Here is a 10,996-nt window from a genome sequence, read left to right as displayed (position 1 = left end):
GGACAGCCACTTCACTGCATTCCAGCTGCCAACCTGAGGAGGTGGAGGTTTGTTATTGCTAACTCCTGGTTGTGTCTGAGGCATCTCTGAGCTTGTTTTCACTCCCCTAAGTACTGGTGAAACACACGTTTAGGTGCTATCTGAGCACCGTATAGCTCTAGCTATTTGTAAGGATTTCTGCTATCTTACGCGTTTACTACTCTGGAATTTTCTTTTAATTTTGATAGATATTTCTGGAAATTACTCAGTTAAATTTGAAATCATTAAAGGAGCAATCATAATTATTTGATAAATAGCATCATTAAACCCATTACACAATAAAACATTGCAAATACGAGCACAAGTAAATATTTGTGTGAGTATTCACACTGGATTTCCTCTCCTGGCATTTTGAAAAGCTCTTTTATTATCTCATGACAGAATTGCCAAGTAGCTACAAATGTTCATGCATCATCTGCAAACAGAGAGGAAGAAGGCTGCTGTTTAATAAAATTTAATTTACCCAATGAGGGAACAGGGAGAACAACATATGATGTAAACAGCCAATTAGGTGGCATGTGCACTGATGACTAACACCAGCCAATTTGTTAACAAGAAGCAAATAATAAGCCGTAATCAAAAATAATTCAGACAACTGAGGCTAATAGACACGTTTACTTAAACCGTGACCTGTTCCTTATTTCTTTGACGTGAGAAAACAGGCTGAGCTTGTTGTGTGAAGTGCTTACTGCAGGCTGTTCTGTTTCCAGGTGTTAGAAATTCAGAGAGAGGCAGAGTGGCTCCAGGCAAACTGGGGAGGGAGCCCCTGCCCCAGAAAGGTGGGGCCATGTGGAGAAGACCTCTTGGGTCCATGGCTGTCTTGGTCTTCTCCTCCAGAGCGGTCTTCTCCTGCAGAGCTCTCCTCTACCACCAACACCCCATTGCCCCCTCTGACAAGGAGGCAGAGAAGTGCCTGCATCTCCAAGGAAAGGTTTGAGGTTGGTGGTGGCCCCACAGGGGCAGCATCTGGCACCGCATCCTGCTCCCCACAGCCACCCTTGCCCCATGGGGTGTGTTGGTGCTGTCCTGGGCACAGGCACCCAAGGAAGGAGGCACCCATCTACTGACAAAGGGATGAGAGCTCAATGACAGGCTTTTACAGCTTATTTCAGTGTTATTTCAGTGGGGTGGAGGTATTAGTAACAGCGAGCGGCCGGGAGGCTTCCCTCATGCCCAGCAAGTCAAGCTCCACCGCACTGGAGCCGCATCAGGGAGGCAGGAGCCACTTAATTAGACCAAAGCAACTGACAGCAACTGCGCTGTAAATCTTCCCTCGCCGCTTCTGAGGCCCCTGGTCCTCTGTGTCTTAATACTAAATGATGTCTCAATGATGGGAGAGCGGGCAACAAACATGCATCTGCGTTGTGCTGTTGCAGAGCGGGAGGGCAGGGTTTGTAAGGGATGAGTTCGGAGGGTAACGATGCAAAACGAGGCTCCCATCTTCCTGATACTCGAGTTTCCTGGGGAGACACAAGGCGGTGGTTAACCAAAAAGAGTCAGTTGCAGACTGAGCCTTCTCTTTGAGGATGAGGAACAGGGAAAGCACCTTTGGCAGTGTGGCTGCAAAACCACTCTGCTGACCCGAACCATCCCCTTCCAGAGGCTTCCCCATCAATGCTGGTGAGACACAGCTGCTGGCACAAGCCTTGAGGGGAGAAATGGTGTTTGGATAATAACATACAGCAGCCTGGAACAGCATTTGTATCCTGCAGGATTTGTTTTCCCGGTCTAGGCAGGTTCCTGTGTGCCTGTCAAAGAAATTAGGGAGGAATGTAACTACGCTGATGAATACTGATACAAGGACTATTCTCCCTACCATAGTTCATCTGAGGTATATTAAAACAAATGTGTGCACCTAGTTGCGTAAAGCAGTGAGCAATGGGCATTAATTACTTGCAAACTGCAATAAAATCACATCTAGTGCACATCAAGAGTGGATCATAGCTAAATATCTCACAACAGACAGAAAGGACTCACTGCTTAAAGTAAGCAGGCCCCTAAAATATTTTTTCTTAACTAGAAGATGGGCATTCATACTTTCAGAGGGCATTTTTGCCATTGCCAGAAAGCAGATTCATTGTTAAATATTTACAAGTTTACTTCGCAAATGAAAGCATCATCCTCACAAAGTGGCCTTGTGGTCACTTCTCCTCACTGATGAGGGTTTGGGGTCCCACCAGCACTACAGATTAGCTGCATTTTTCGTGTTGCTGGGAGCACTGGATAGTTATTGGATGGTGAGTGCCATTCCCACCCGCTCTCTCCTTTTTGTGGTGCAGAAAGATGGAGCCACGTGCTAGAGGGATGGGTTCCCAGCCTCATCCCAGATCCCTTCTCTTCCATAGAGAAGTTTTCTTTTGGTCTGGGTCCCTCTCTTCTCATGGTTGACACCAGCCTCAATATCCCCCAGGGCTGGCTGCTCTGCTGAAATTGCTGAACTTCCAATTCAGGCCTTGGCCCTACATTATAAGTGCATTTCAAAGACTGGGCTCTCTACTGCATTCCTTTTTACTTCTACCTCACCAGGACAGCACCAAGACTATGCCCAGGACACGCTGGTCCTACCTTGGAGGAGCAGACCCCTTCCCTTCCCCTCCCTGACCCACAGGCTCCGCAAAACATGGACAAGGCGATGAGTGGCAGAGGTGCCTTCTCACTGCACCCTATGTGTGCTGCATTATCCCCACACACTTTGTTTTTCCTTTGCTCCCAAAGTCATTTCCCTGCATTTTAGGAGCTCCTGAGAGCCTCCCTCAGCTGAGGACAGGAGAGGTCTCCTCACCACCCGCTGCCACAGCTGCTGGCACTCGCCCGCCCCTCATCTCCTTCCTATAACATCCTGGCAAGGGCTGGATCCACCTGCCTGCCCAACCTCAAAACCATCTCCTCCTGCTGCCTCTCCCAGCCCTGCCCTTCCCAGCCCCTCACCAGTGCCCCACACGTCCGAGTCACCCCCTCCTGTGCTCACCCATCCAGAGTATTGGGGATTATCTCCACAAGTCCCCGAGTCACTATTTAAATGTGGTATTACATTTTCCTTTCAACCTCTAGCCTGTGCGTTCCTCACCCCATAAAGCATTCAGTAGGTGCAAGGCATTTGGGCTGATGTATATGTATATGAATGAAGCGCACGGCATTGCGATGCATAAGCCATTACCTCCCAGTGCCTCTCACAGCATTTTTTCCTGCTTCTTCGCCGTTAGTTTTATATGAAATGATTTGCAATCAGCGTGGGGGTTAAACGGTAACCTTTCAAGGCAGCCTCGCTCAGGAGGACGCAGAAAGATCAAGTCCTCTGCCTTGGTGCAATCTCTTTTTGAATACCAGAGGTAATTCGTGCCTAATGCCTTAAGCAAATGTGCGGGGACACCATCCAGGCACCTTCTGGGGGCACATGGCCTCTGCAGCTGGGGCTTTAGGAAACCTTGGCCAACGCTGGAAAAACAAGGCACAAGCACCTGTCCTGCCTGGGGTTTTGATCAGTCCTGGCTGGCACAGGTTAGCATGGTCCCCAGGCTACAGTATCTCAAAAAATAAATGACAAATTGCACAAAATCAGAGAGAGCGTGGAGGCATCAGGGGGAATACTTACCCAGATCTGGCTCAGAAGGCGGTGCAGGGGCAGCAGTGAGTGCTGGAGGAAGGTGCAGAGGATAAGGCACGGGGACGTGGGGACTCCTGACGCTGCTGGAGAGCAATGCCTGCTGCTCCCCACTGATCTCACGGCGCTCCCCTGCCTGCCATGGGGCTGGTAAAGCCTTTGGGTCACCTGAGCAGCCCAGGACTGAGGCCAGCCCCCTTCTGCAAAAAGGCTTTCTGCATTGACAACCCTTCGGTCCAGCTGTATGTTAAAATATCACATGTAAAGCAGTGGTGAGGAAGCCCTGCTGGTCAAATAGCCACCAGAGACACTGCATCAAAATCTGCAGGGAGAAAGCTGGTTTTCAACCATTTTCCGTGGCTCACCCCATCCAGACGGCTTTAAATTGACAAGTTGTTTTTCCTGAAATTGTCAATAAGTAGCCAGCCTTTCAAGTGCAGACAGACATCTTGCCAGCTTGTTTGCCCAGGGACAGGCAGAGGCAGGCTCAGCCAGCTCAGACTTGCAAACCACTGCTGGGAGACATCACCACAGCATTTTGGATGGCTTCAGCCTTCTCTCAATATCAGAATTTAATGGGGCAACAATTATGGTGGGGCTGGCCAGGCTCTTGTGAACGGTGTCAGCACTTCCCGTAGATGCAGCAGGACATGTTCCAAGGAATTTCCCAAAGGATAAGCCATTTTGACATGAATCTGGGATGTAACAACCATCATTTCCAGACCTGGTTTCCTTGAGGGTGGAGGGCACCGTCCGGGTTTTCTCCCTGCCGTCCTCTCCCCAGTTAGCCCTCTGCACGAACGGCCCATCGAGTGGTTACTCATGGTTAATCGTCAGTCTTCGGTGAAGGTGCAAGGCCCAGGACTCTGTGAGCAGATCCTAATGAAGCCCTGATGGGCTTTCTAGTTGTGTCAAAATGTTGGAGGACCCTTGGTATTTCCATAGTGAGAGACTGAGAGGTATCCAGTTGCTAAGCAAAGCTCATATATACTTATCTCTGGGTAATATTAGATACCCTACAGTAAGGTGTTCCCTTGTCTTTAAAGGATACTGCCTCAAGAGGGCTGGAGTGCTTTCTGCTGACTCTCCAGTGCCTGCTCCGTGTTTGAAGAGGTAGCTGGATGACTGCATTAAGCTCATCTGCACCCATGGGCTCATTATGGTCCCTGTCCTGTGTTAAGGCACAAGGCCTCTATACTTTTCCACAAAGTACTGCACAGTCAAATCACAGCTCCAGCAGGCATGGTTTTATTTATTTATTTATTTATTTATTTATTTTATTTTTGGTACTTGCTCTCCCTGGGGAACCTGCAAGCTCTCCTTGCCATGGTGCTGAAGGCAGTAAACAAGGGGGAAAGCCTAGGCGAGCAGGTGCTTTTCCCTTGTCTGATGATTTGAAATAGTATAGGCTGCACCGGGCTGTATCTGAAGCGCAATCATTTTATTTCCATAACTTTATCTGCAGAGGACATTGGAGCTACAATGCAATCAACGCTATATAGTTTAAAGTGGAGCTGAGACGTATTGTAAAGTCAGCTGCAGCACAGAACATATGGTACAGCTTGCCACCCTGCTATAGTATTTCTTCAAAAGACGTTTTTCTTACAAAAACTAAGACATTATCAGTCAAATTGTAAGTAACCCATTTCCATTTATAGTGTACAGTCTACCCTCTGAGTCACATACAAGATCAGTGCTAACAGCTGTGAGACTTCTAAAAGTGTTGTGTTGTTGTGGTTTTTTTTCCCCTTCTTTTTATATTCCTATAAATGTCTCCACCAGGGTGGCGAGTCTTCCCTCCTCTCCACATCGCACGCCAAGCATCGCCCTGTCTGTGCCCTGCTTCCCCAGGCTGTCCCACACGGACATGAATTGCTTTACTCCTCTTACTAAATCCTTTCCACCTGCTGCCTTACCTGGAAGAAATACGTCTCCCTTTCTTCTCAGGAGTGGAAGAGCTCTTTGCAATCCTTAGCAAGACCTGGGCACCTCTTGCCATACCTCTTTCTTTTATAGCGTGTGTGGTGTATCTTCTTACTCCAATGAGTTTTCTCTCAGAAGCCACTCTTCAGGATTTCTCTGCAAAGAAAAAAAGGTCAAGGTTATTTCCTCAGGGAAAAGGGGCAAGAGGAAGGTCAGAAAACTATTTGACCAGATAAATAATGCGCTCAATTGTCAGAAAAGTATTCGAGCAGAGCAGATGGGCTTTGTTTGCAAGCTCATTTGCATCATGAACACTTTGGCATTGCCCAGATTTTACATAAGCCTTCTCTTTAATATTTCGTTATTGTACAATTGTCCCTGTGATCCCTTCTGCAAACACACATGTACATGCAATCTTTTCTAACAGCTCAAATTCAGAACCAGTGAAAGATGATGTAGCTATAGTGAAGATGTATTTTTCTGTATGTTTAAGATGCTTGAGACAGTGCATGTGATTGTCCCCTATAGCCCTAGACCATATCCCACAGGATGTATTTAATAAGGGGGTATGCTGGATTTTTTTTTTTTTCTAGAGCTTATTTATATCTGGGGCAAAATTAGGTGCTGAATCTTCAGTCCCATATCATTTGGAAGGGGGGATGTCCATTGCGTCCACATAAAAGAAGCATTTTTTTCCTGTTCAAAATACTGAAATAAGGCTTGGCACGTGGAAAAATGTTATGGAACCTATGGTATTTCATTGTGGAGATAGAAACTATGAAGAAGCACCTGAAAGAAGCCTTCAAACCTGTACTACAACATTATGCTGGTGCTATCCTTGTGCTCTTCTCAGGTTGAATCAGCAGAACGACTTCCCTGAGTAATATCAGTCTCCAAAACAGGACATCCAGCTCTAGAAAATGGGGGGCACACTCTGACCTCCTCAATGACCCCCGTGCTGCAAACACTTCACTCACAAGCACCGCATCTTGCCACAATGGATGAGTTGATAAGTACACAGAGGTCAACTGGTGGTGGCTGGGTCGCAGGAGACCCTCTGAGGACAGCGCAGGAACTCAAATTACAAAAATCCCAGGATATTTTACACACCTAACAAGGATCATGAGCGATGTTTGAAACGTTCAGTGCTGTACGAAGAAAGGATGTTGTGTCAGTGTTTGAAAATGGAGCAGACGTGAGAATCCTGCATCCTCTGAAAACCGTGGTGTTACTGCAGGTGGGCACCGAAGCTTTGGATTTCAATCCTCTCTTTCTTCTTACTGGTTCTTAGATTACACTAGACGCCAACAGAGAGGTGAGCTCTATCAACAGCTGCACACATTTACCAGCTTATCCATCACCCTCTTAAGAAGTCTGCTTAAAACCCTCCAGAAAGAGATGGTAAATTGACCCGCAGCCTTTCAGAGTGTTTGTGGTGCCTATCAGCCTCTGGACAAAGACAAAGACAAAGAAAGCCCCACGACTGCATGGTGCAAGCTGTGCATTTCCCCTGCTACCCTCTGCATCCATGCCTTGCATGGTAGGGATCTGTGCTGTCCACTCTGCTAAAGAGTAATGATTGCAATGCACCTTGCTGCAGCAATCCATTTATTTGTGTGGAGAAAGCACTCGATGGCCAACTTGGCTGATTTTCAATAGAAGAGCAAAGATTTCAAGGTGTGATTCACTGATTCAGAAGGCTCCCCAAATAAAGTGAATCTTTTCTTATTGGAGAAAGGTATCCAGCCTCTGTCTTAGTGGGCTTTTAAGTTCTTTAGAAGTAGCTGTAAGTGAAGATGGGAAGTGGTTTTTTTTTGTACTTGCTTGTGAGTAGAATCACTTGGAATTTAGGACAATTTCCTCACATGAGCTAAAAAAAAAAAGTCCATGTCCTGGATTTAAGACCTCAAGTGTCAAATGAAATCATGATAGTTTTGTACAAATGAATGAGCACCTGAATCTAACTGCAGAGGAGGAAACAAAGCACAGAAGGAACCATAAACTGAGTTATGCACACGAATTGGTAGAGAAAATGGAGCTGAAAACAAAAGTTTCACCATTCCCCCCCAGCTGTGGGAGCCTTTAGCAGCAGGTGATGGGCAAATTCCTCAGGCTTTGGTGCCGAAGCTCATACACACAGACCCACCTACCTGTGAGAGCTTTGTAGCAGCCTGGTGAATCTGCTCCTCCACAGCCTGCATCACTGAACCCTCCTCATGGATGGAAAATTTGCCTGGAATTGATCCAGCAATGGTCCAGGACACTGGGCTGAAGTCTTTCACTCCTGGCATGGATGTTTTCCATTTGTTTCTTTATACCTTGGCTCTTTGCTCTAATAGCTCAGGCAATCACCTCTCTCCCCACTGGAAAAGTAACCAGCATATTTCTATTTGCAGGCTTCTGGATGTAAGTCCTTCTCATGGGTGTTCTCGATTACTTCTTCTCTTGCAAAGGAAAGGAGGCAGTATATGAAAAAAGCTATTTTGTCGAACGCATTTTTAATAAAAATATTTGCTGTTGTTAACACTGAATTAAGACAGCACACCTTCAATGGCAAAGAGATGAAATTTGTTTGTATCTGCAGAAGGTTTGTATCTTACTCTGAAAGGAGTAAGAGGAAATTATCAAGAGAGAGAAAAAAGACGTCTTAACTCCGGCAGGGTCTGCCCATCACAAACGGGGAGAAACTTTTGCAGAGCTACTAACACATTCAAGTAGCTGCGTGAAACCAGAGCAGCCCCACTGCAAATACACCTGCCTTGCACAAAGACTTGTACTTGCACATCCCCCTTTAGTTTAGAAACAGAAAAAAGAAAAAGAAAAAAGAAAAAAAAAACATACTGGCAAAAGGTTCCTCTTCAGACCGAAGAAAAAAATCTGTGCAGAGGCCTTGCAACTCTACTGATACAAAACCAAACAAATGTACAAACAAAAACTATTAATGTCTTCCCCTAAAATGAGATCTTTGTCCTAGCTTTTGTGGCTTCTTGCTAGCTTGTGATCTGTGTATACTCTTTCAGCTGAATAGACTTGGAGGATTTTATGCCACATGGGAATCTAGGCCTGCAAGCTTTCGCTTGGTTACAGCAATCACTATAGAGAGAAAGTTTTTTTTTTCCGCTTTGCCAACTATTTTGTAACTAGGTGTGGTGCAGTCATGCAAAGTGCTGGCGTGGAGCTCGGGTGCTGCTGTACAAAGCCAGGCTGTGCCACCACGTGCGGGCTGAACCCCAAGCCCACTAGGGTCTGCCTCTCCCGTGTCGGAGGCGTCGTCCCTTCTCTTCGTCTTTTGTCTTGCTTTCTTCCCTCTAGTACACAGAAGACTTGTTCCCATCCCTGCCTGCTGAATTATTCATCGAAAATGTTCCACTGGTATCTTCTCTTCTGCCAGGGAGCTCATAATCCAACACCTCCTCTTCAGTCTTGATTTACAATCAGAGCAATTAGCAACCCATTAAAGGTCTTGGCACACCCATGGCCGTGAGGGCACGATGTGCATCTTAGGAGCAGTCCCAGTCCAATTCTGAACACCTGTCAGCTACAAATTGTTGAGAAGAGCAGCAAACCTACAGTGAGAAAGGGTCCTGGGTGGGTTTTGGTCAAACCACTGAAACCACTGAAACCAGTATGCCTGTTCAGGCCGATCGCAGTGACAACGGGATGAGGCCTCATGTGCTGCAAAGGTGTGAGCAACTTCCTTCATGGGCACACAGCCTTGCCTGCTCCCAAAATGCTTGCTCAGCTCCCCAGATATGTGGAGCTCCCCCCTCCCCCCCCCCCCCTTTTTTTTTTGCCTGGGAAGCAGCTGACAGAATGTAAAGGGCTATGAGGGGTCATTTATTAATTCCCTCTGATGCTCTGAAATCAATCAAAAAATGGTAAGAAGCTGTCAATGGACTGCAACGTGGTAGAGCCAAGGCTCTCGTCCCTCTTGTGGGCCTGTTAAGTCCTTTTTGGGGAAATCCACGGTGTGTTTGCAGGCATCTCACAGCTGCTGCTGCTCAGGACCAGCGTACTTTGGGGTCGCAACCCCACACTCCAGCCTCTAGAAAAGCCCTGATTCAGAAAAGGGCAACAGACAACTCCTCCCAGTCGGTGAGCTCCCAAAGGAAGGAGGTGCTGAGTGGAGGAGATCTCTCCCCAGCTGCTGCCCGCGCTGCTGATTGACTGACCAACACGCGCTGCGAGGTGATGCACGACCTCGGTGGGAAAGGTCGACGTAAACAGCGTCCTTATAAACATTCCCTATAGAAAACAGGTACATGGATTTCCTATTCCATCTCCCAATCTGCACTGGAGGCTTAATAGGTCAGGACCAGGGTGATTTATCACTTTCCCCCCTGTCCTTTGCCTTCCTAACGTATTGGAGATGCTCTCCTGCATTTTTGGGCTCTGCCTCTGCTAATGTCTCCGGAAAGATAATCTGTCAAGAAAGAATGTGAGAATTATTAAATCAATAAACACTGCTAACCTTTCAACTGTGTCCATCAAAAGAGATCTTCTCACTGCCGCAGCAATCGCTTGCTTGAGCAGATTGAAAGCAAAGCGTTCTCATTGCATTTGTCAAACATGACTGGGAAAAAAAACACGCTCTTACTCTGTCAGGGGAGCAGTGGTGCCCACGGGGGCTCACGGTGTTTTCCTCCTAAGCCTGTGCAGCGTTAGAAGGAAACACAAACCCCAAACCTGTTGTTTCCTGTATGAAATTCTCCCACGTTTGCTGTTGCTGCCGGGGGGGAAAAGCAAACGCATTCACACACAGCCAGATCCAAAGATGTGAATAACACTTACAACACTTACAATTATTTTAACAACTTTTGGTAGGCTTTGTATTCCTGAGTGCTTAACAATCAGGCTATGACTAAACATTTTTCAGTTTTCACAGGGGCCAAGGTCTCCGATAAGCACACAGAGCCTCCTCTCGGTGTGAGCATCAGCAGGAATTGCCTGCGCTTATCTCGTTACACGGTTCTAGGGAGTGTTTTCTTCCGTCTGCACAAGAGGTATCTGTTCTCAGAGCAAAACGTGTAGCGTGGATCCGGAACGATGACTGGGGAGACAAATTCCACTCATTCAGGAAATGTCTCCCTCCTCCAAATATCAACTTGTTTGCTCAGCTTCCTGGAAAACACAGGAACGGTCTGTTAATAGGTCGTCTCTCGTGTGTTAGAAAAACATGATAGGGTTTGTATTTGAGGATTGTTCCTGTCTATATGCCCACAGGAGTTAAACCTGCTTTCCAGAAGCTGTTTCCTGATAATACTGGTGTACATTCGCCCAGCTTCGAAATAGTAAACTCACCGCTTAAAGCTCAGAGTGAGAATATTTCTATCTATTTGCAAAAGAGATCCCAGAAACACTTATTTTAAGCTGTCATAAGGGCCACCCAGATCATCCTGAAGCCTGTAGTATTTGTGGCTTTTCTAGGAGAAG

General features: G+C 46.7%; 1 long non-coding RNA gene across 1 annotated transcript; it reads right to left on the bottom strand.

Annotated features, from left to right (window-relative positions):
* Nucleotides 1-349: 349 nt before the first annotated feature.
* On the bottom strand, nucleotides 350-10,278 carry LOC106043312 (uncharacterized). The gene is made up of 4 exons (XR_001211623.3): nucleotides 10,035-10,278; nucleotides 5,557-5,719; nucleotides 1,586-1,787; nucleotides 350-1,499 (listed from the first exon to the last, which is right to left on the bottom strand). It is a non-coding gene; the product is annotated as an uncharacterized lncRNA (long non-coding RNA).
* Between the last annotated feature and the right edge of the window lie 718 nt (nucleotides 10,279-10,996).

Source organism: Anser cygnoides, chromosome 2 (genome assembly GCF_040182565.1).
Source record: "Anser cygnoides isolate HZ-2024a breed goose chromosome 2, Taihu_goose_T2T_genome, whole genome shotgun sequence".
NCBI lineage: Eukaryota > Metazoa > Chordata > Aves > Anseriformes > Anatidae > Anser > Anser cygnoides.
This window is presented reverse-complemented; position numbering and strand designations above follow the sequence as displayed.